This window comes from Lepidochelys kempii, chromosome 6 (genome assembly GCF_965140285.1).
Source record: "Lepidochelys kempii isolate rLepKem1 chromosome 6, rLepKem1.hap1, whole genome shotgun sequence".
Classification (NCBI taxonomy): Eukaryota; Metazoa; Chordata; order Testudines; family Cheloniidae; genus Lepidochelys; species Lepidochelys kempii.
Window position 1 is genome coordinate 8,615,526 of NC_136385.1, and position 26,180 is coordinate 8,641,705.

Here is a 26,180-nt window from a genome sequence, read left to right on the forward strand (position 1 = left end):
TCCCTTCCAGTCCTATGATTCTATGTGGAAAGGAAAAATTTCTGGAGGCCGATCAGAGTGCAGTAATGCAACACCTCGTTCACACTGACGCTGGGGCGTTTCAGCCGAGACGCACCAAGCGTTATGCTTCTGGTGGAGGTGGATTAGCAGGGGCACTCCCGCTACAAAGTCCAGGTGCTCTACGTGCCTTGCCAGTGTGGATGCATCGTGAGTTAGGGTGCCTGGGGCTGTTTTAATGCACTCTAACTCACAAGTGTAGCCAAGTCCTTAGTGATTTTCAGCTATTAGGCTGGGCAGAAATGCTGTCCTGCCACAAGTAATTGTCAGCTCTTTTGAGCACTTAAAATAACAAAAGGCCCTATCTTCTGAACAGTGGGGAGAAACAGGTTAAACCTGACCAGGGACCCTTAGGGAGAGTTCACTCCTCCTGGCAGAGATACCTCTCCTCACCCCTCTTACCTTCACAGGAGTCAGGCATTCGAGCACCTGGCTTAATGAGTCCTTTCAGCTGTGGGTGACCCCTCATTTGAGACAGGTTAAGCACAGTTCTGCTCCCCTTTACTCATACAATAAATACAACAACACTGACAACAGCATTTCACTACCCCTTCATTCAGTACTAAAGTGATTTGTAACCCAACACAAGTCAATATTGATCACTTTGAGCAACACCTCTATATCTGATGGATATCTAGGCAGAGTAGGTGAGTTCATGTAAATACAATTTCCTCCTAAAGTCTCTCCCGCTAACAGCTAGCTGTCATGGGAGAACTCATTCGGACCCTGTTTACATAGTTACGTTAGGAAGAAGCTTCTCCTCTAAAAACGTTTCTATACAATTTCCATTAGATGGTTTCTTGCACCTCCCACTGAGACATTTTGTAATGGCCACTGTCAGAGACAGGATGGATCACTGGTTTGATCCAGTACAGCAGGGAGATGAGATACCGAGCTAGATGGCCTTTAGGTCTGATCCAATACAGCAAGGATGTGGGATACTAGGCTATATGGGTGATTGGTCTGATCCAGTACTGCAGAGAGGTGGGGATACCAGGCTAGATGGGCTGTTATTCTGGTTCAGCAAGGACACAGGGATACACGGACTATCAGTTTGCTTTGGTATGGCTGTTCCTGTGCAGCAGCCTTGCACTAACTGGAAGATGTGACCTGCAATTGATTTTTTGTTTTTAGTTTTCAATTTAAAAAATGGTACAGGCTGTCAGATTTGTTCATATTCCGTTTTTTTTTAATTAAGGGTTTTGTTTTGTTGAAGTGTATCCTATTTAAAGAGACTCTTGGCATGTCTATTATTTCATGTAAAATGCTTCCTTTAGGCTCTTCAGCGCCTGCTCTTTCATTATATTTTTCCAGTCTCCTGGAAGTTCTGCTGCTTTAGCACCATACGCTCTAGCTAACTGGTCATTGAATGATTTGAAAACAAATTTCCGGAAATCAGAAGCATCAATGCTGGGATCAGGCTGAATGCGCCAGTCTGGGTAGTAATGGCGGTAATCTTTGTAGGGATGAAATTTCCCATCTGCGGCTGCAGTTCGGAATTCACGATTGGAAACCACATCAGAGGAGCATATGGAATGCTCAAGCTTTTGTGAATCACAATCCCTGAAGTTCCCTAACCCTTTGGGTCGATGGACAGATACAAAATGCTCTTTATGGTCAGTGCCTCCTGCTTCACAGGGGGCTTCACAGAACGGACACTGCTTCCCACAGCCAAACACTCGCTTGAAGATCTCATCCTGGGGTTTCACTGGCAGGCTGGAGAGTTTGGTCTCAAGTTCCAAATGATTAAACTGGGTTAAGATTTGTTGTTCCAGCTCCAGAAGGAAGATTTCAATGTTACCAGAAAGCTGCTCAATTTTTGCTGTGGTTTTAAACTGTACTCCAACTAAGCTATTGCTGGAAATGGCCAGGTCCTGCTGCAGCTCTTTGCAAAAGCTGTCTAAAAAGGCAGAAACTGTGTTATTGTTTTTATTTATGGAGTTTTTCAGAACTCCCTTGATTTTATTTATTATTCCGGATAGAATCCCTTTCTCCAAATCTCTCAAACTTGCCTTCCCTCCATAGTGGTCTATCAGACATCTCTGTATCCAGGATTTGACAAACTCTTCATAGTTACTTATGTATTTCACATAGTTGCCAAAGTTCATCTCTTCCAGCAGCTTCTTTAGCAAAAAGAACTGAAAGAAGCTTCGGCTGGCGTATTCAAGGGCCTGTTCACTGCTGAGAATATTGTCAACTATTTCTAGTCCGAGCCTTTTGTTGACATAACCCACCAGGGCAGGTTTGAGACACTGATCACAGAAATTCCTCACCCTTGTTTGGCTCTCTTTCTTTTCCAAATAGAGATCAGTAAATATGGAGAAATAATGAGGTTTCAGCTTCTCCAGACGTTGCTGAGGATCGTTTTCTTTGATAAAATCTTCATGCATCTTCTGAAATGCCCAAGCTGCTTCCCCCAAACGTGACGCTTCAGGTCAACTTCAAACAAAGGAGAAGTGTGAAGTTTCTCAATCTCCTCCTCTTTTAACCTCTCATTAACCATATGCAGCAGTTCTCCACAATAGGTTTCATCATAGTCTGTTTTGGATTTAACTTTTTCTTCAATGTATTTCTTGCATTCAGTCATTAAAGATAGAGCAAGCTCTTCAGTTTTACAGTAACATTCCTGTGAGAAGTATTCTACAACTGCTCTGGTCCATTTTAGGTTTAAGTATTCCTTCTTCATTGTGAAAGACTTCATTCTATAATCCAGCAGGCTTTTTGCATGTTGCAGTATCTGTCTGACAGCACCCGCTCTGTGCTTCAGATCCTTTCTCAGCTGGAGATCCATATCTTGAACAACTTGACATTTCTGTAAAGTACAGAGCGTTAACTCTGACAAGGTTTCTCGTCACATCGTTTCAAATTCTTTCTTCAGTTTCTCATGGTCGAGTTTATCTTCTCTGTTTCGGCATTCAGCCAAGAGTCTGGCAACTTCCCCTTCAATTTTCTGCTTGTACCCAGACTGGATATTGTCTATCTTGCGCTGTCCTCTTCGTATTCGAATTGCTTCCTCACAGTTACTGGTTGAATAATTTTCAAGTTCTCTTTTGAGGCTATTCGTGCTCCTTTTGAAATCTTCTCTGTACTTTTCTATCAGGTTCAAATTTGGAGCTTCACCTTTCAAATACTGTTCTAAGTTATTCAAGAGCTTCTGTTCTCCCTGCTGTAGTTTCCCTTGTGCTTCCATTTTTAAGCTGTGAAAGAGATCACCCTCTAGTGTCTCTGGCAGCTGATTCTAGATAAAAGTTTCTTTTTCAGATATCCAGAGATACATCTCCTTGCGGAAACCCCATTGCCATTCAGAATACTTCACAGACAGCAGGTTATAGGCTTCAGCTACAAGGCTGTTTCTAAAGCTAAAGATGAAGTTCTCATGTTTCACTGACTTCCACAAGCTCTTCAACCATACAATAAAATCAGGAATATCCTTTCCAGCTCTTTTCCATGAACGGTTCTCTATGAATTCAAACAGGTATTTCTTTAGCTTTCACACCCTCTCACTGTATCCAGTGTTTACGGGAGCCATGGGAGGGACTTCATGCCACAAGCCAGGTATGTACCAATTGTGTTTTTCTGGGTCATACTCCATAATATCAGAAAATGTCATTTCCCTGCTTTGCTTTTCCATCCTTGCTGCAGCTTTGGTCATTTCATTCAGCTGCTCCAGGAGGTGTTTCCTGTCCCTCATATTTTGAACATGAGCAGACACATCACTGACGTTCTGGTGCACAAACTGGCAGTTTGGCTGTTTTCCTATTTCCTCCATTCTGAGAAATGCCTGGACCACAATTTGCAGAACATCCTTCATTTCTGTGGCATTCTCCATGGCCATGTTAACGATGGTGACGTCACTCAGTCCAATCACCAGGGTGGCCAGCTCATTGTCATGTTGATAACTGTCTTCCAGTGCTGTTAGTTCAGGGGCCTTCAGACCTTCAGTGTCTATCACCAGGATGAAATCACAGCCAAGCGGCTCCTGAACAGCTTCTGTAACTTTAATGAGCGTCATGAAGGCTCCTCGCGCACTTCGACCGCTACTCACTGCAAACTGCAGGCCGAACATGGTGTTGAGAGGATGGATTTCCCAGTGCTCTGCACTCTCAGCACTGTTATAACCACCATTCTGGATCTATCCCCTAGCCTGATATGGAGATGAGTTAGAACCTCTACTACCAAGTTCATGGGGATATTGGAGGCATCTCCATCGGTCAGCTAAACAGGAAACCCTTCCAGCATCAGGTCAGCTGCTATGCATGGGAGACGGGTGAAATGTCTTTGGCTTTCTTCCATTTTCCCTTCTTTAACCATTGAGCATTCAGCTTCATAGAACTGCCCCAACTCACGCATGAAATACTCCACCCCCAAGGAACTATCAGATATTAATTCATCTAATTCCTCCAGCTGTTTTTGGTCCACTCCTGGAGTTTCACATTTCTCTTTATAGTCCGCCCGCATTTTAGAAAGATTCGCCTCGCAATATTATCCAGGATAAATTTCATCCATTTCAGAAAGTAATGTTTCTCCACTGGCTTCAGCTGTACTATTCCCTTGATGAACTTAGTCAAACCATTAGTACGGTCACACTGATTCTGCTGTCTGCGTATCTCTAACCATTTCTGTTTCAGCGCAGATTTATAGTCTTCAATGGCCATGACCCCTTGCCTTTTCATTCGGCACATCTCTTCTTCCACTTTAGCCAAGTTTTTCCATAGGTCTCCTTGCAGGCTCAACATTTCCCTTTTGTATTTTGCCCCATCTCTTATTTCTGCAGTGATTTCTTCAGTATATTTGCTCACACATTGACATGCCTGACAGTCCTCATTCACCAGGATTCCTAGGTCAGGTGCCGTCACAGCCATGGCTTCCAAACTCACTGTCTTCAGAGATGAATTCACTATGGTTCCTATGGTGGACTGCACCTTTTTCACAAATCCTGCATTATTCATGGTACGATCTTTCACCAGTAGCTGTGATTTGCTCAGCTTCAACACTGAGGACAGCTTATTAAGGAATCCCAGAGTTTCTTTGGGTTTCTTATTCTTGTAGTTGAGGATGAAGTAATATTTAGAGCTGGATTCTTTCCAAGATGATATCAGTGCCTATTCTCTCTCACCGATGCTCTCGGTAACTATGAACACTGCGGAGGAGACCTCTGTTCAAAAGCTAAACTGTAGCCAGTGGGACTCAATGTCTCCACGCAGATTTGTAACTGCAATGGGTTCTGGGAAAAGATCAGAATTTTCCATCCCCCCAGGGAAATACCAGGCAATCTCAACCAGCCCATCTGCGATTTTCCGAAGGAAGTTCCCAGACTCCATGTCCCGCACTGATAAAGAAATCGTGGTGCTGCTGGGAGGGGCTGAGAACCTCATTGAGGAGGTGGGACTTGGAGAAGCTGCAGCTCCCCATCCACACAAAAGAAATGGTTGGCATTGACGTGAGCATCAAGCTCTCCTCTCTGAACCCTCTGTTCTCTGCCAGGGAGTGCGGCCTCCACTTCCGCACAATGTCCCTCATGGCCCACAGTATTAGGGTGCACTTGGGGGTGTCAAGGGTGAGTAGCAGCAGAGGAAAGGCAAACTGGCACATGGACATTTTGGACAGGATCTCCTGCTTTAGGAAGCTGTCTGAGCAAAGCAGAACAGCACAGAGAACATCAAGAGGTTGCAGAGAAATTTTCATCTCAGTGTCACTAAAACAGAAAGTGCCATCAATATGCAGCTTCTCCTCATAATCACCCATTTCTTCTGCAGGAGCCTTGTGCCCAATGCTTGTATTTCTGGCCGTCCCATTCAGAGCCATGACCTTCCTCAGGAAATGCCAAGGTAAATCATCTAATGCCTCTGGAATCTTGTTCTTGATGCTTTCTGGGCAAATCTCCAGGACATCCCTCAGCCTGATCTTGATGCTTCTGTGCTTCTCCAGGTTTAATCTGGACAGAACATCTTGAAATGCTTTACTTCTTTCTGCAGAAGGAAGTTAAAACAAACCAAAATTTCAGAGTAGAAAATGGTGACTTTATATACAGTTTACTCATTCCATAGACAGCCTGATGTTTGTAATTTAAAGAAAAGCAGTACCCAGTAAGTAACAGATGACTTATACATCCTGGGTTCAATTCTTCTCTTACTTATATTGATATAACAAAAATGAAGCCAATGGGATTACTTCTATACAAATAAAACATAGTTCTGGCCCACTTTGAACTCCGCTAATGTGAGGTTGGTTTGCATTTTTTGATCCCAATCCTTATCCTCAGTGCAGTGCAGAGTCCACTTTAAAATGGCTTAAGTGGCCAACTGAGAATTTCCTAGAAAATCTTCCAGTATAACCAGCTCTATGACATCGCAGCTCACAGCTACTGGAGGAGGGGGCATAGACTCAGGACCCTGTCTCTGTGGTGATCCCAGAAGCTGGAATGATCCCTTGGCTGCTCTAAGCTGCTGCTCAGGATCAGACTGGTGCCTGGCAGTCTGAGGATCAGGTGGCTGTGATGGTAGCCTTCACCCCTCACCCTGAGCTGTGCTGGGCATCAATGGCTCATCCGGAGGATCTGACCCTTTATTTCCCTTTCAGCAGTCAGTGCAGATTACACCTTCTGGGTTACGCCTTCATTTTTGATTTTCTTCATATCTTCCTCCATCTCTTTGCTGGGACATGTCTTTTACAGGTGTAGCTAACAGCACTGTGGCTTTGCTTACCTCCCAGCGACCAAATCAGTCCCTTCACTCACGCTACTTCCTCTCTCCTTTTGGGGAGCTGTGAGGACTGTCATTACTTACAAAGCAAATTTACCCACATTGCAACCTGGGGAGCTAATGCTAAGACACCTCCAGGCCAGTCCTGGTACGGTAATGTCTCCGGTGCAGTGTTAGGGTATTTGGACCTGATAAACGATTAACCCATTTATTATGTGTTATAGAGACATTATTAAGGTCACAAGAGCAAACTATTCCACTGCACAGGAAAGATAGGAAGAATGGCAAGAGACCACCCTGGCTTAACCAGGAGATCTTCCATGATCTAAAAATAAAAAAAAGAGTCCTACAAAAAGTGGAAACTAGGTCAGATGACAAAGGACGAATACAAACAAACAACACAAGTATGTAGGGGCAAAATTAGAAAGGCCAAGGCACAAAAGGAAATCAAACAAGCTAGGGACATAAAGGGTAACAAGAAAACATTCTACAAATACATTAGAAGCAAGAGGAAGACCAAGGACAGAGTAGGCCCATTACTCAAAGAAGACAAAAAACCAATAACAGAAAATGTGGAAATGGCAGACGTGCTTAATGACTTCTTTGTTTCGGTTTTCACCAAGAAGGTTGGTGGCGATTGGACACCTAACATAGTGAACACCAGTGAAAATGGGGTAGGTTCAAAACAGGAAAGAGCAAGGTGAAAATTACTTAGACAAGTGAGATGTCTTCAAGTCACTAGAGCCCAATGAAGTGCATCCTAGAATACACAAGGAGCTGACTGAGGAGATATCTGAGCCATTAGCTATTATCTTTGAAAAGTCATGGAAGACGGGTGATATTCCAGAAGACTGGAAAAGGGCACATATAGTGCCTATCTATAAAAAGGGAAATAAGGACAACCCAGGGAATTACAGACCAGTCAGCTTAACTTCTGGACCCGGAAAGATAATGGAGCAAATAATGAAGGAATCAATTTGCAAACATCTAGAAGATAATAAGGCAATATGTAATAGTCAGCATGGATTTGTCAAGAACAAATCATATCAAACTGACTCGATAGTTTTCTTTGACAGGGTGACGGCCGTGTGGATGGGGGGAAGCGGTAGATGTGGTATATCGAGACTTTAGTAAGGCATCTGATATAGTCTCAAATGACCTTCTCATTAAAAAACTAGGGAAATACAACCTAGATGGAGCTATTATAAGGTTGGTGCATAACTGGTTGGATAACCATTCCCAGAGTAGTTATCAATGGCTCACAGTCATGCTGGAAGGGCACAACGAGTCGGCTTCTGCAAGGATCAGTTCTGGGTCTAGTTCTGTTCAATATAGTCATCAATGATTTAGATAATGGCATAGAGAGTACACTTATAAAATTTGCAGACGATACCAAGGTGGGAGGAGTTGCAAGTGCTTTGGAGGATAGGATTATAATTGAAAAAGAGCTGGACAAACTGGAGAAATGGTCTGAGGTAACTAGGACGAAATTCAATAAGAACAAATGCAAAGTATTCCACTTAGGAAGGAACAATCAGTTGTACATGTACAAAATGGAAAATGACTGCCTGGGAAGGATTACTGCAAAAAAGGGATCAAGAGGTCAGAGTGGACCACAAGCTAAATATGAGTTAACAGTGTAAGACTGTTGCAAAAAAAACCAAACATCATTCTGGGATGTATTAGCAGGAGTGTTGTAAGCAAGACATGCAAAGTAATTCTTCTGCTCCAGTCCACGTTGATTATGCCTCAGCTGGAGTATTGTGTCCAGTTCTGGGTGCCACATTTCAGTAAAGATGTGGACAAACTGGAAAAAGTCCAGAGAAGAGCAACAAAAATGATTCAAGATCTAGAAAGCATGACCTATGAGGGAAGATTGAAAAAATTGGGTTTGTTTAGTCTGGAAAAGAGAAGACTGAGAAGGGACATGATAACAGTTTTCAAGTACCTAAAAGGTTGTTTTAAGGAGGAGGAAGAAAAATTATTTTCCTATCCTCTGATGATTGGACAAGAAGCAATTGGCTTAAATTGCAGCAAGGGAAGTTTTGAGAGGAAATTTTTCCTAATGTCCGAACTGTCAGGGTGGTTAAGCACTGGAATAAATTGGCTAGGGAGGTTGTGGAATCTCCGTCATTGGAGATTTTTAAGAGCAGGTTAGACAAACACCTGTCAGGGGTGGTCTATATGGTGCTTGGTCCTGCCTTGAGGGCAGGGGACTGGACTTGATGACCTCTCAATGTCACTTCCAGGCCTATGATTGTATAATGAAGCACCAGCTCTGCTTTAGTTTAGGTTGAGAAGCCCTTTCTACTTAAATGTTATTTCTTCTTAGTGCTGTAAGATCTGTATGCTTACTTGGACTGTCTTGAAATTTGTTGTCTCATGGGGGAACAGGATAGGGTTAGTGACCCAAATTTTGGGGTCATTTGAGCAAGGAGTTCCCTAGGCACAGCTCGTCAAAAACACAGCATTTTGCAAAATCAGCAGTCTTATAATGGAGGGGATTGTGCACCACACAGCTCAAGATCCCCTACTTGATCTCAGTCACTCAGCATTTATTTCAGCCAGTGTGTGGCACTGACTGCCCGTTTGAGGAAGCAAAACTGAAAACATCTATTAAAGGAAACCTTTGTCTTTCTAGAAGACTGCATGCAAACACTCATGAGCCAAAGAGATTGAAACGTGCATGGGCTGTGAGCCTAGGCAAGAGTCTTTCCAGACAGTCCACTCTCACAGTAGCTGGATGGCTCAAGTACATTTGAGCCCTACTCTACTCCACAGTATTAACAACCTTCCTCAGAATACCATCCTTGCCACCATGGATGTCACTTTCCTATACACCAATATCCCTCACAATGACAGGATAGCTGCCTGCCCCAAATATTTAAAAGACAATGGACAACCATCAATTATCCATCCCAAACACATAGCCAAACTCATCCAGTTCATCCTCGCCTGTCATAGATTTACCTTCAGCAATAAACATTTTGTCCAAAGCATGAGAACAGCCAGGGGTACTAGGATGGCTCCCCAATATGCTAACCTCTTCATGGGTCATCCTGAAGAAGAATTTCTGGAGAAGTGCATCATGAAACCAGTGATATACCTGAGAAATTTTCATCCTATGGGAAGACAGCTTAAACTCCCTCAGACTTCCACCACAACTTCAACAACCACCACCCATCCATTAAACTCTCTCTGGAGCTTTCCCACACTAGCATCAACTTCTGGACACCACAATCAGCTTCAGCAATGGAACCCTACAGACAACCATATGCAAGAAACCCATGGATCACCACACCTACCTTCATAGATCTAGTAACCACCCCAACCATACCAAGAAATATGTTATTGACAGCCAGGCACTCAGATACCACAGAATGTGCTCTGAGGAGAAAGTAAGTGATATATACCTTAATGAAGGGATAGCCTATTTTTGTCAAGGTCCAAATTTCTTGGTCAAGGTACAGTCAAGGTCCAGAATCCAAGAAAAAAATGTTTAAAACCCCATAATGATAATAAAGAAATAAAAACATTGTGGGGTCCATTCAAAAGCATCTCGCATTCCGGATTTGGCCCACGGTCCACCTATTGACTATTCCTGGCTTAACACACTTGTTGTCGATATTGTGAAGGCCAAAACTATAACCGTGGTCAAAAAAGACCTAGGTAAATTGATGGAAGATAGGTCCATCAATGACTATTAGCCAGGATGGGCAGGGATGGTGTCCCTAGCCTCTCTTTGCCAGAAGTTGGGAATGGGTGACAGGGGATGGATCACTTGATGATTACCTTTTTTATTCATTCCTTCTGAAGCACCTGGCATTGGCCTCTGTCAGAAGACAGAACACTGAGCTAGATGGACTTTGGTCTGACCCAGTATGGCTGTTCTTATGTTCACTTAAAACCACCTTCACCAAACAAGGACACTTCATCAGAGAAGTAGATTGCATCATGCAACAGGCCACCCAAATACCCCAGGAGAATCTGCTTCAATACAGAAATAAACCCCCTTCTGACTGCATACCCCTATTTGTCACCTACCACCCCACACTGGAACCCATACAGTAAAGCTAGTGTAACCACCAATGGGTGTAAACAACTACACCCCATACTTGATGGGTACCCCATCATGAAAGAAATATTTCAAGAACCATCTCTTCTGGTCTTCGAACAATCTCTTGAAACTCATTGTTGCCCTGGTTTGAGGGATGTGTATACCCCATTATGTGATCAAACTAATTGCAACCATATTATGTGCATTCTGCCAATAGGAATTAATGAAATAGAACACCACATAGTTAAGGGTTAATTTGGAGACAGGCTTTTAGAAGCGAGGTCATATCTAGCTGATAGTTTTTTGCTAATCAGAATGGGAGGAGGGGACAGACAAGTAAACAACTGAGACTGAAAACCTTGGTGGTTGGAAAACTTTGAATCTAGGCACCTCTGATATGAAAAGTTGACTGAAAGTTAGAAAAGAGATGATCCAGTTGGGGTCATTATGACCTATGTGTTTTGTAGAAGTTAGTTATAAAAGATTAGCTAATAGAGTATATTGTGGAGCAGTCCTCTGAAGCCATCTTGAGACACTTTTTTCTGACACCCTTTCTCCCTGGTGGGTGAGCAGCTGGCCACTGCAAACCTGCTGTTAATTACACAATACCATTCCAGATCTTAGGAAAAAGATCTGGGATGTTCTAAACCTATTGCTTATGTCTCTGTATGCTTAAATCTAATAAACTGCAGTGTTAGATAAGAGCATACTTACTTGCATTTAATCCTTGATCAGACAGAAGTGCTGTGTTCCTATTGATTGATTCCTGACACTGCATGGAGTGAAATAGTTAAGTTGCCCCTGCTGTGGGTTCTCAAAACCCCAGGTAACCCTCGTCATCAAGAGCAAGCTCCCCACAGACCAGGACACACCCACTCAAAGCAGCACCAGACTCTGCCAGAACTATAGATGCAAAACTTGCAGACATATCTCCATTACTATAATGATCAACATTCCACACAAAACACCTTTCAAGATCCCAGGATCTTATACATGCCTATCACATGTAGCACACTTCATCCAGTGCACTAAATGCCTGAATAATGATTATATGGATGAAACAGATAAGCATTATAAACTCAAATGAATATACACAGGAAAATGATAAAAGACAAAAACACCCTATCACCTGTGGGTGAACACTTTTCATAAAGTAATCACTCTATATCTGACCTATCAGACCCAATCCTCAAAGGCAACTTGCACAGCATTTTCAAAAGAAGAACCAGGGAGCTTACATTCATTAGTCTGCTGGACACCAAATCATGGATTATGGACATCATGGATTGAACAGAGACACTAGATTTATGGTTTATTAAAACAATCTGTAATCCACTAACCCCTTCTTTTTTTCCTATGTTTGCAGAGGTGCTAATGGCCCATTCTACTTTGAATGGTCCCTTACAATATTTGCTAACTACTTATGCTAAATAATCTGTTCCATCTTGCATTTTGCTCTGACATTGGGAGTAATGTTCCCAGACCTGAAGAAGAGCTCTTTGTGGCTCAAAAGCTTGTCACTCTCACCAACAGAAGTTGGTCTAAGAAAAGATATTACCTCACCCACATTGGCTTTCCAATATCCTGGGATCTACCCAGCTACATCTACACTGCAGACAACCCTATGCTTGTCAGAAATCTGAGAATCATCTCTAGGAATATTGACAGGTTTCAGAGTAGCAGCCGTGTTAGTCTGTATTCGCAAAAAGAAAAGGAGTCCTTCTGGCACCTTAGAGACTAACCAATTTATTTGAGAATAAGCTTTCGTGAGCTACAGCTCACTTCATTGGATGCATTCAGTGGAAAATACAGTGAGGAGATTTATGTACACACAGAACATGAAAAAAATGGGTGTTATCATACACACTCACTTAAGATGAGCTATTACCAGCAGGAGAGTGGGGGCGGAGGGTGTGGGGAAGAAAACCATTCTTGATAACTTCTGGAAATGGCCCGCCTTGCTTATCACTACAAAAGGTTTTCTCCCGTGCCCCCCCCGGTGGTAATTATTATTTTCTGCGAGTATCTGCTGCTGTTCTTGTGACACAGTGCCCTCTGGTGGGCAAAAGGTGGAATGCAGCAACATTTTGGCAGAAGCTTTTTTTTTCTACACAAAAAAATTAAAGATATGCATGGCTCATTAATTATGCATGCCTACAGTAGTACAGAATTCCTCCAGGAGTAACGTTTGGTGAAAACCTGATTTCACAACAGCTGTTCCTTTGTAGAAGATTTTCTTCTTTGATGAAACACAAATGCCTCGTGATTAAAAAAATCCCATTCCCCATGCACCAAGTGAACACTCCAAGGGTTGAAATGCAGGACTATTCAAGTTCAAAATCTTGGTCTTTATCTTCAAGGTGCTCAATGGCCTTGGCCTAGTGTATCTAAAAAATCAACTAACGCTACAGGACAAAGACTGTGGTCAACATTTACTCTTGTCTGCCACAATGAAATGGAATTCTTTACAAGGTAAAGCTCGTCTAGGTAGGAGACAGAGTTTCCTTGAAAAGGTGACCAATAATTTAAATCTGATTGAATATCAGATGAGGAGTGAGCAGAGGGATTCAAAGAGGAAAGTGATGGGTTCAAATCAACAGGTAGAGAACATGCTTTTAGCAGCTCAACCTCAATACATTATTTCTTTAAAAAAATGCTTATGGATACACTGGACACAGAAATATTTTGGATTGCTTTTTCCCAAAATTGGCATTTCTGAATTGTTTGGGATATATACTCAATGTGTGTCCACCTCAGATACCCATCCTACCTGACCTTCAATGAAATTGAGGAGTTCAACATTAAAAATTAAACGTTGTTTTAAAACTAAGTATTTTAAATACTTGTGGCACCTTAGAGACTAACAAATTTATTTATATGCTCAAATACATTTGTTCGTCTCTAAGGTGACACAAGTCCTCCTTTTCTTTTTGCGAATACAGACTAACACGGCTGCTACTCTGAAACCTATTTTACATACATTATTCTTCCTCTATAATGTGGTCATGGCCTTTCCAGTGTGCAGTAAATCAGTTACTGAAATTGCGAACTGATGGTAGTTGGCTTATTTAGGCACATTATGGTACCTTTCCTCAGTCCTCAAGTCCATGCAGTTCCATCCCCCCTCTTGAGTCACATGAGCTTGGGGAGGAGAGAAACTATGGAGACAACCCAGAAACTCAGCTGAGGGGGACTGGGGCATGCAGCTCTAACGAGGACCTGCAGATTCTGATGGTGTCATCAATCACACGTTCATAGAATCATAGAATCATAGAATATCAGGGTTGGAAGGGACCTCAGGAGGTCATCTAGTCCAACCCCCTGCTCAAAGCAGGACCAATCCCCAATTAAATCATCCCAGCCAGGGCTTTGTCAAGCCTGACCGTGAAAACTTCTAAGGAAGGAGATTCTACCACCTCCAAAGGGAACGCATTCCAGTGTTTCACCACCCTCCGAGTGAAAAAGTTTTTCCTAATATCCAACCTAAACCTCCCCCACTGCAACTTGAGACCATTACTCCTTCTCCTGTCCTCTTCTACCACTGAGAATAGTCTAGAACCATCCTCTCTGGAACCACCTCTCAGGTAGTTGAAAGCAGCTATCAAATCCCCCCTCATTCTTCTCTTCTGCAGACTAAACAATCCCAGTTCCCTCAGCCTCTCCTCATAGGTCATGTGTTCCAGACTCCTAATCATTTTTGTTGCCCTTCGCTGGACTCTCTCCAATTTATCCACATCCTTCTTGTAGTGTGGGGCCCAAAACTGGACACAGTACTTCAGATGAGGCCTCACCAATGTCGAATAGAGGGGGACGATCACGTCCCTCGATCTGCTCGCTATGCCCCTACTTATACATCCCAAAATGCCACTGGCCTTCTTGGCAACAAGGGCACACTGCTGACTCATATCCAGCTTCTCGTCCACTGTCACCCCTAGGTCCTTTTCCGCAGAACTGCTGCCTAGCCATTCGGTCCCTAGTCTGTAGCTGTGCATTGGGTTTTTCCGTCCTAAGTGCAGGACCCTGCACTTATCCTTATTAAACCTCATCAGATTTCTTTTGGCCCAATCCTCCAATTTGTCTAGGTCCCTCTGTATCCTATCCCTGCCCTCCAGCGTATCAACCACTCCACCCAGTTTAGTATCATCCGCAAATTTGATGAGACTGCAATCCACACCATCCTCCAGATCATTTATGAAGATATTGAACAAAACCGGCCCCAGGACTGACCCCTGGGGCATTCCACTTGACACCGGCTGCCAACTAGACATGGAGCCATTGATCACTACCCGTTGAGCCCGACAATCTAGCCAACTTTCTACCCACCTTATAGTGCATTCATCCAGCCCATACTTCTTTAACTTGCTGACAAGAATACTGTGGGAGACCATGTCAAAACCTTTGCTAAAGTCAAGAAACAACACATCCACTGCTTTCCCTTCATCCACAGAACCAGTAATCTCATCATAGAAGGCGATTAGATTAGTCAGGCATGACCTTCCCTTGGTGAATCCATGCTGACTGTTCCTGATCACTTTCCTCTCATGCAAGTGCTTCAAGATTGAATCTTTGAGGACCTGCTCCATGATTTTTCCGGGGACTGAGGTGAAAACCCGTTGTGGGTTTTTTATATATTTTCACTCTAGACATTAGTAGTATACAGCTCAATAGGATTCATCAATATATATATTTTTACAGGTTTCCACACCCTCTTTTGTCCTCCAGTTTCATATGTTGACACATACACATTTGGCACTGTTGACCATTTTTGAAGGAAAAAAAAGTATTTTTTCCTTTTCACAAGGCATATTTATTAGAGATGACTTGAAGAAGTCTTCTTCTGAAAGCAGTGAAATTGAGAAAGCCTTTACAAAATACATACACCACAGGAAGCTGAGTATTTTGTACATTGTGCAAAATGTGTTTTGCCAGGGGAAAAAAGACAAATGATTATTTTAAAAACAAAGTATATGGTTCTCTTTAAAACCATGGAGATAAACTGCAAGTTACAACCCAGGCATGGCAAACGTACCCTGGGAAAACACAATTCTTTTGGGAGGCTTTTGAGGATGCTATCAAAAAGCCCAGAAGTTTCTGCTGGTGGATTTAAATGTTTTAGCACCCGAAGCCTACAGGTTAAGAACAAGCATTTCTCCCCCAGACTGGCCCTATGTATACACCTTGAAAAAAACAGAAAAGTAGTAATTTTTTTAACAATCCTTAGCCATTTTAAAAAAAAAGAGCATCCCCCTGATAAGCATGTCTAGCCATGTACACAGAAACCTAGCTCTTTTGAAACTCCTCATCAAAGCCAGACCGCATCAAAGGAAGGTTATTCTGTGCTCAGCCTCTGACAACCTGGTAGTGGCCAGCTCTGAAATAGCACTCAACTCTGTAAAAGGAAAAGTCCCCCAGAAACCCTAACAAGTAAGCATGCTAAAAAGAAAATGGGGGATTAGTAAAACACTGAGCGATTACAAAAACCTGTTCCTCAAAAGAATAAAAGATGATTGTAAAACAGATCAGGGGTTTTATCAAACATTTGTTGAGTTTTGCTGTCAGGCATTTTAAATAAAATGGTTGAAAAATTGTACCTCGTTCCTAGCCATCAGCTAGAACAAACACGCCTCTAGTGATGAAACATGCCTCTAGTGATGAAGAAAATATCAGAACCACACCTCCTCACCAATTGGATTCAGAGATGAAAGACGTTCTTGAAAGATCCAGTTTATCAGACTCTGAAAAGGCTAAACTTTACGAGAGGGTCCTACAAAGGTATCTGGTATTGGCCAAGAAGGGTGAAGAGAAAAGACTAAAAGAAGTCTCTTTCTCCCAGAGTAAGAGGAGCAGGGGGCTGGGCCCATGGCAAAAAGGCGGAGGGTCATGGCCCCTTGGCCTCCCCATCTTCCAGCATCCCTGTCACCATGTGGTCATTTTCTGGCAGGGGCATGCCTATGGACAGAACTCTAAGGCTTTCAAGCCATGTGTAGGGCAGCTTGTGTTTGGAACAAAGGAAGCACAGGCTGCATGACAAAAGACTATAAAAGGCAGCTGCATCTTCTCCATTTTGTCTTCAGTCCTGCTTCTTATCTCTGGATGAACTTTGCTACAAAATGAAGCTCTGAACAAAGGACTGAATGACCCATCCTAGCTGGGGTTGTGTTCCAGAGGGACATTCAAGCCAGCAAACTCACAAGTACTGATAGGAGCCTGATATATGGACTTTCAAATCTTTGTATATATGTAACTGCTTTACCATTTAACATCTATCTTCTTGTTCTTTCTTTTTTCTTTATAATAAACCTGGCTGGCAGAGTGGTATTTTGGGTAGTATCCAAACCTATACTGGCCTGGTGACATGGCTGACCCTTTGGGGTCAGAAGAACATTTTGTATATGTGAGCAGAGTTTTTAGATAACTTCTCACTGTACTGGACGTAGGTGTTGATTGGGAGCCAGAGACTGGAATGCAATTAAGGGGCTGTGTGATTTCATTTTTGCTTCTTGATAACCAGTGTGGGGGATTGGAAGCACAGTTTGTGACTGGTTGGGGAGTTTAACTTCAGTGTTACCCACCAGTCTGGGGAGTATCTGCTCTCCCCTTTGCAGCCTGCCCTGACATTGGCATTTCCAGTGAGGGCTTCCCCTCGCACTGCTGGTCACACCCCGTTTGGACTGTATCAGTTAGTCACCATGCCTTTTGGTTTCTGTGCGGCCGCAGCCACATTTCAGTGACTTACGGACAGGCTGCTGCAATCTCACCACCTATATGCAGCAGCCTACATAGACAATATAGTTGTAGACAGCCTCATGTGGGAAGAACATCTCCAACACCTCACAACCATCTTGCAAGCTATAGGGGAAGCCGGGCACACCATCAACCTAGTCAAGTGCCATCTTGGGCAGCGAGAGGTAACATAGTTGGGGTACAGTGTGGGCCAAGGTACCCTACACCCCCAGTTGGATAAAGTACAAGCCTTAGGGGACTGCCCGGCCCCTATGACAAAAAGGCCGGTAAGCCAAGTCTTGGGCCTAGCAGGATACTATTGCTACTTTCTGCCAAACCTTGCAACGCTCATGTCACCCTTACCCGACCTAAAAAAGAGCTTCCAGCTTCACAAGATACAGTAGTCAGCAGAGTGTGAGAGAGCTTTCCTGGAACTGAAGGATCGACTAACTAGGGATCCCATCCTATTCCACCCAGACTTTGACAGAGCCTTCATATTACAGACTGACGTGTCAGAAATGGGATTGGGAGCAGTGTTTTCTCAAGAAGCTGAGGGAGAGGAGCGTCCAGTTCTTTATTTGAGCAGGAAGTTGTTTCTCTGAGAGCAGAAGTATTCAACGATAGAAAAGGAGGTGTTGGTGGTGAAGTAGGCAATCAATGCACTTAGGTATCATCTACTGGGGAACCCCTTCCATTTGGTCACTGACCACATGCAACTTCGATTGCTTAACATTATGAAGGACATCAATGCCTGGGTCATGAGGTGGTAACTTTCACTGCAGCCCTACGATTTTCAAGTTGGCCACCGACCCGGTAAGGCCCATGCAAATGGCAGACTTCTTTTCCCGAGTGGGCAGTAAAAACCCAGAAGAGAGACCACAACCAGATTCCCTCTTAAAGAGAGGTGTGCATGACGGGGCGCAGTGGTTGCCCTTGTAAGAACCATGACAAGTGCTATGTAAGTGAACTTAGACAGTATGCCATGTTACCAACTCTTATTGTGAATTTAGAGTTACATGGTGTCTTTGTAAAGTCCAATAGGATCTCCTTATTCCTGGCTTTAAAATCCTGAAATTTCCCATAGTAGAAATAATCGCTGTCTCCCATTATTTGAAATGAGATTGATGCCAAACTGCCCTGGGATGAGACGACTATCATTCACTACAGGCTTTGCATGTGAAAGTAAGGCTGCCCCAAATAGAGATGGCTGCCATCTCCCACAGTTTTCCATTATACTGAAGCCAGGGTGCCCTCAGAGACAATGGCCACTTTCTGGACTCTGTGGTTAATGGCTGGACAAGTAACTCTGAGGAACTGGGAGGAACGTGGGAAGCAGGAGACATCCTCATGAGGAGAAGAGGCTATTCAGAGAGGTGGGGGGGAGGACTGAGGAGATCTCAGGGAAATAGGGGGTGAAAGAGGGAAAATGTGAGGGGTAAGATATTATAAGGGCAGGGGAGAGGGTGGGAAAATGTGGGGGCAAGCGAATGCAAGGTGGCACTGGGGACAGAAGCCTCTGGGGGGCAATGGGAGGAGTGTGGAGTGGAGGAGGGGACTTAGTGGGGCAGGGAGGGGAAGGGGATAGGATAGGGGTAAAGGAGAGAGATGAAGAGGCACAAAATGGCAGCTCCACCCTTGCAGGGGTTAGGAGTAGATAAGGGGAGTCATCTTCAAGCAGATGGGGGGGAAGTCTGCAGTTTGCATATTTGTTTAGTGTTGAATTTGACCCTAAGGCACTCCACAGACTAAAGCAGGAGGCAGCTTTCCCCTAAAGGCTCACAAACCAGACAAGAAATTTACAAACCGTGAAGTATAGTATAATTATCGTTTTACTCTTGTGATATTTAGGCCAATCTCATGTGTATTTGGTTTTTGAAGGTCCTAATGGATCATTTTTGTAAACTTAAGTGAAGCATGTTGGGTGAAATTCTGGCTCCACTGAAGTCAGTGACAAATTCCTGTTGGAGGAGAGAGGTTCTTCAACAGCCACCCAATAGGAGAAGTGGGGGGAAACAACCTAACTAGTTTGAAGATGGAGCTTGAAAAGTTTATGAATGAAATGATGGCATGGGGTTGCCTATGACAGCAGGGACTGAATTCGATGACCGAGGAGATTCCTTCAAGTCCTATGTTCTATTGACTTCAAAGGCACCAGAATTTCACCCACTGAATTTAGGTACAGTGCAAAAATTATGAGAGGAAATACCGTTAAGTCCTTCTGTCTCCTCCAGCTCCAGGACCGGCTCAATGTACCCTTCTTGCTCCAGCTTTAAGACATCTTTCTGCCTTGACTTTGGAGCTCTCTGTGTCGCTGAATCTTGCTCCTGATTTAAACCATCTGATAGTGAAATTAAAGAAAATAAATTATCGGTACTTCATCAATAATTGACTTTCTCACTAGACACAAACACATGTATTTTCTTCCCCGTTTGTGTGAATACAAACAAACTGAAAATGTGGAAGGATCACTGCTAATTTCCTTGTAATAATCTGAGAAGTGCAATGTATAAGATGGAGTCCTCAGCTATTTGTAGGGAATTTTACTATGAAATCCTGGGCCATATCTGAAATAGATGAAGATGCAAAAATGCAACCTTTACTTCTGCAAAAATATATTAAGTGTTGGGTTTGTTTGTGGGGGTTTTATTATTGTTTTGGTTTCACTCAAATAATTTTAAAAGCAGCTGAAGGTTGCAGGTGAAAATTTCTTAGGAGGCTTTTCTATTCCTCACTGAGGCCCAATACCCAGGTTAATTTAGAAAAAAGAGGTGTTAAATAATAACAGTTATAACCAAAAGAAAAAAAATGTTTTTGTCATACGGTAGAATGAAATGTCTTCTAAATTCAGAGGTGCTTTCCTATTTATAGGACTACTGAATGTCACACAGGTTACACATTGCTATTTTACTGGGACGTTCTGCAAGCTTCATACACTTTTGATTTTGTGCAACTGTACAAGTACATAGTGAAATCAGGATAGACCGTTTTGTTTGTTTTTTGCTTGAGTTTATTTTATTTCTTTTTTCCCTGGGGAAAAAAAAAGCACTGGGTGATATTTTCATTCCTGCTCTGGACCCTTTATGCTGGGTAAAAGGACCAGAGGAATGGTTCCAGCGGAGGGAGAATCCCCTCTATACAGGAAGTGATGCTTTGCCACTGTTAAAAAAAAATTACAACTGTTTCTTTGAGAAGGTCTAACAGCTCCATACTTTAGAACAGGGATTTGACATTTGGAGCAAGGGGGCCTTTTGCTGTCTCTCAGAAAATTCTTCCAGAACTACCCAATTTATACGCCTCTGAAAATAACTCTTGGCACATGCTCAGTAGAGGCTTGTTAGAAGCTGGCAGCCAAAATCTAAGATTCCATCCTCACTGAGCATGATCCATCCCCACACAGCTCCAAGTTAACCTTAGTGAATGCCCTCCATCCCTGAAATTCTCTGTGCCAACCTCACTGAGCATGATCTGCCTGCAAAGAACTCACAGAGTATGCTCTCGCCCAGGGCTTGAGGCTGACAAAAAACTTTCCCTGCAATTGCTCCTTGCAGTTGCTGGTGGCCACCGTGGCATCGGGCATTGAACTGCTAGCAGGGTGAGTGTCTGCTGTGGTCTCAAAGCTCCCCCTGCTGGCACCCTGGCAGTGAGGATGAAAGCCTGATTCCACTGTAGATGGGGTGAGAAGCAGAACAGGGACTGGGGCAGCTGGAGGATATTAATGGAATGTGGCAGAACGCAGTGTAATGGGAATCAGAGGCAGAATGGTGTAGGCGCCCCAGGTATCCGTCCCTTTTCTACCACCCCACCCAAAAAAACCTCATCCTCTTATACCCACAAGCTGCCTGTGATGGCCCCGATTTCCATGAGTTGCTTCAGGCTCCCAGCATTGCCGATAGTGCACCCGTCACAGTTCCTGGGAGTGAGGAGTAGAGCTCCAAACCAAGTGGGAAGAGTCCCGCTTACCTATAGATCCTTTGCTTTTTCTACAGAATGGGGAACATGGAAAGCATCCTTTTTTCTTCTTCCTTTTCCATTTTTCTTTGGGCTCTAGTGTCTCCTTAGCTAATAAAGAAGAACAGATTAAAAGAGTATTCAGTGGTTACCCTTGTAATAGGCATGATAAGTGAGATGTAAGTGAACTTGGCCAGTATACCATGTTGCCAACTCACATTGTGAATTTAGAGTTACATGGTCTCTTTTAAAAGTCCAATAGGATCTCCTTATTCCTGGCTTAAAAATCCTGAAATTTCCCATATTAGAAATGATTGCTGTCTCCCATTACTTTAAATGAGATTGACACCAAAATGTCCTCAGATGAGACGATTATCATTTACCACAGGCTTTGTGCTGGGTAAAATGTCCAGAGGTGTGTTTCCAGCTGGGATAGAATCCCCTCTACACAAGAACTGATGATAGCCGCAGGACCAAGGGTGCGGTCTGAATCCCTAGGGTAGGAGGCATACCCGGGGTGGAGCTGCAGGCAATCAAAACGTATCAGGGATGGACCCACAAAACGTAGCTCTGCAGAGATAGTGGGAAGTCCTGCTGCTCACAGGCAGTCAGGGACAGGCTGCTTTACTTAGAAAGCCCCTGCCTTGGAAGATGTTTTGGCCCCAGAGTAGCCCACAATCAGGAGTTTGTAAAGGTGGTTTAAAGCCATCTTGTCCTCCTCTTCATGGACTGCAAATAAAGGGCAGCACGGAATCTAAACCCATATGATCAATGTTACTATTTAATATTATTAATCATGTTTATTACATCAGTAAGAAGGGCCTAAGGCAGGGGTAATCAATAGGCAGACCGCAGGCCAAATCCAGACTGCCAGATGCTTTTGAATGGAACCCCAAATCTTTTTATTTTCTTCTTATAATTTTTTTTATTATTATTTCCTCTGGAGTCTGGACCGTGACAAAAAAAAATAATTGACTATCCCTGGCCTAACGTCTAACCGGAAGAAGCCCCATTGTGCTAGCAGACAGTCCCTGCCCTGAAGAGCTTGTAATTTAACTAGTCCGGACATGCCAGCAGAGTGAACAATGTAATGGCAGCAAACATGTTAGTTCCAAGATACATTTTTGAGGGGGTATTTAGGAGGGGACCAATTCAATGTAAAGAAAAGGGCACAGGGTATGGGAGAGGCAGGTAGGAGGCAGGCGTGATACTGTGGTGAACAGACTGGGAGGGAGGGTTGGAACAAACAGCCAATTAAGGGACTGCTGCACTAAGGTGAGGGGATAAAATTGGACCCCATCAAGGCTACCCCTCCCTCCAGTACCTGGACACAGAATGTGCCCTGGAAGTTAAGGTTAATATGAGAAGTTAAGGTTAATATGAGAATCTTAACTTGAGCATTTCTTGACTTTATTAAAAATTGTAACCTTAATATTACATTAATGTAATCTGTGTGTACACATAGTGATGATAATTGTGAGACAAGTTATAGAGGGAGCTAGTAACAAACCCTATATTTAGATTGCCTCACTATAAAAGATTCTCATGATTCCCTCTCCCCGACACACACAATATCTAAGACCTCCATTGTTGGAAGCAGAACAGAAAGATAGTCCCTGCCCCAAACAGCTGACAATCTAAATATAAGACAAGATAGTGCAGTAAGTACTTTAGCTTTCAGCCAAAAACTTTTTCTTTCTAATATGGACACATTTCTTTCTCAAACCTATATACAATTACTGATAGCTCAGAATTATACTGGATGAAGATCATGACAGGCAATGATAGACTTACCCCATTCGTACCTTTTACAAAAGACCAGGTCTAAACTTTTGACTGAAATGTTCCAACTGGAAAGTTTGGTTTGGATAAAATCAAACTTTTTTTTTTTTTTGAAACTCAAAAGCCACTCCTGGAAAACACTATTGAGTAAGGCAACAATTACAAGGGTACTATGAAAGGAGGTTTATTAATTGATGATAGTCCTTTAACTATATCTTAAAAATACCTTTTAATATTTTATTTATATGCTAGTTTATATCATATTTGGGGAGGTGTCAAGGTTCCTTCCCCACTCTGAACTCTAGGGTACAGATGTGGGGACCTGCATGAAAACCTCCTAAGCTTACTTTTACCAGCTTAGGTTAAAACTTCCCCAAGGTACAAAATTATTTTACCCTTGGATTTCCACTGCCACCACCAAACTTTATCTTGGTTTCTGAAAAAATGGAGTTTGGACACGTCTTTCGCCCCGAAATCCTCCCAACCCTTGCACACCACTTCCTGGGGAAGGTTTGGTAAAAATCCTCACCAATGTGCATAGGTGACCACAGACCCAAAGCCTTGGATCTTAGAACAATGAAAAAACATTCAGTTTCCTTACAAGAAGACTTTTCATAGAAGTAAAGGAATCACCTCTGTAAACTCAGGATGGTAGAAATCTTGCAGGGTAATTAGATTCAAAACATAGAGAATCCCTCTAGGCAAAACCTTAAGATACAAAAAAGACACACAGACAGGAATAGTCATTCTATTCAGCACAGCTCTTTTCTCAGCCATTTCAAGAAATCATAATTAACACATACCTAGCTAGATTACTTACTAAAAGTTCTAAGACTCCTTTCCTGTTCTGTCCCCGGCAAAAGCAGCATACAGACAGACACAGACCCTTTGTTTTTCTCCCTCCTCCCAGCTTTTGAAAGTATCTTGTCTCTTCATTGGTCATTTTGGTCAGGTGCCAGCGAGGTTACCTTTAGCTTCTTCACCCTTTACAGGTGAGAGGATTATTCCTCTGGCCAGGAGAGATTTTAAAGAGGTTTACCCTTCCCTTTATATTTGTGACAACTATTAATCGAAAGAAAGAAAGAAATTAGTAGTCCTTACATATCCTGCTTTCTTTGTATGTGTCCGTCTTCCTTAGATCATAAGGTCTTTGTATTGTTAAGGAAAAGTTAGCACATGTGACTCCATTTTGGTTTGGGGCCCACCATTGTCTAAAAGCAAGCACATCATGCACCAGGAGGAGTGTTCCTTAGACACTGCATCCCTGTGAAAATCCTCCTCCTTGTCTCCAGCCTGTCTTGACTCCCAGTATCTGGTTTTTGTCAGTCTCTAACTCCCTATCTCCTGGCCTGTGATGTGAGGCCTCCCATCCTGATAAAAAAAGTTCCTGATGCATGGCTTTTGGACCATGCTGTGTAATTAACATACTGGTTTAGCAGGAGGAATGCACCAAGCAGGGATAGGTGGTAGATAAGAAAAGGGTTTGTTTATTGGCTAAGGTTTCTGATGCACGAGGGCAATATGCTTTGCTAAAAAGTATATAACCTTTGTATAATCTGTATTTGGGGTCCCCTCCTGGCTAGCAGGGGGGCACCACGCTCGAGCGTAATAAACTTGGTGTTTCGTGGGAACTCTGCAGTTGTGGACTTTGTTTATGTGCCTCAGCCTAGATTCGAACTGTGCGTGACCTATCAGGTATAATTCGTAACAGCATTTGTGTGCGTGTCCTACAAGGTGTAATTCGCAGCATTTGTGTGCGTGTCCTACCAGGTGTAATTCGCAGCATTTGTGTGCATGTCCTACCAGGTATAATTCGCAGCAGTTGTGTGCGTGTCCTATCAGGTATAATTCGTAACAGTTTTAAGGAGTGTCCTTACTCTTTCTGTTTTGTAAAGCACACACGATTGGTACTGAACAGATAAATAATGGATACATCACCAAAAAACAAACAAAAAACAAAACAAAACCCACCTTTGTCATAAAGGTTTGTCTCCTCAGTAAAGTAAGCCATAAAAATTAGGACCAAGGCTACGAAGTCAAGTACTCTCAAGTTAGGAAATACCAGAATGAGTATTGCCCATGAAACATTAACTCTGCAATAAATGAGGCAGGGATCCTGCAGACAACAGACTCCTTCAATACAGAGCCACAGAGCAAAGAATTCTGTGCACTGAATAAGGCAGGGGTCGCGAGGGAAAAAAATAACATGGGATCATGTAATTAACGTCTGCATCATCGGGCAAAGGCACAAGAGGACTGAATTAAGGGTGCCACGGCAACACTTATTTGGACATTTGCTAACCTGAGAATGCTAAACTTCTTAACCTTTTAATCCTTTTTAAAACCTTGACTTTGTATTTCCTAATTATTTGATGGTTTAATTTATTGATGAAAGCTAAGCTAAGAAGCATTAAATGAAGGGTTTTTGGTTTCTTAATTTCCTTCGTTTTTGAATAGAAAGAACATCTATTATATATGTGCTGTTTAAACAATGAAGCTCTTACTCATCTGTTGTTTTCAGTATATATTTTATTGCCATTCTTATCTTTGTGAAGGTCCCTTTTCACCACTCAGTGCTGTGTTGATCAGAGTATAGAAAGTAATTAAATTAAACTGTATTAACATAAAATTCATTTTATGCAACTTCAGTATCAGTGAAAGTTCTAAGCTCTAATCCTCAATTTATAAGAAGCAGATAAACAATATCCAAGTAAAAGAGCAGGAATTTTGCATCTTATTTTCACTGAGCCTTTACTAAGGAAAGTAGCAAACAATTGCTCTTTGAAAAGAAACACTGTACTGTACCACAGTACAAACCCAAATGAGCCCAGCAGGAGACTGTCCTGCTTATCCAAATCTGGTCCTGTTTCATTATAAACTTCCTATCTGTGAGGATGTTCTGGTAAGAAGGG

General features: G+C 42.8%; 1 pseudogene; it reads right to left on the reverse strand.

Annotated features, from left to right (window-relative positions):
* Positions 1–1,307: 1,307 nt before the first annotated feature.
* The window catches only part of LOC140904797 (up-regulator of cell proliferation pseudogene), a 72,740-nt pseudogene continuing 47,867 nt past the window's right edge, over positions 1,308–26,180 (reverse strand).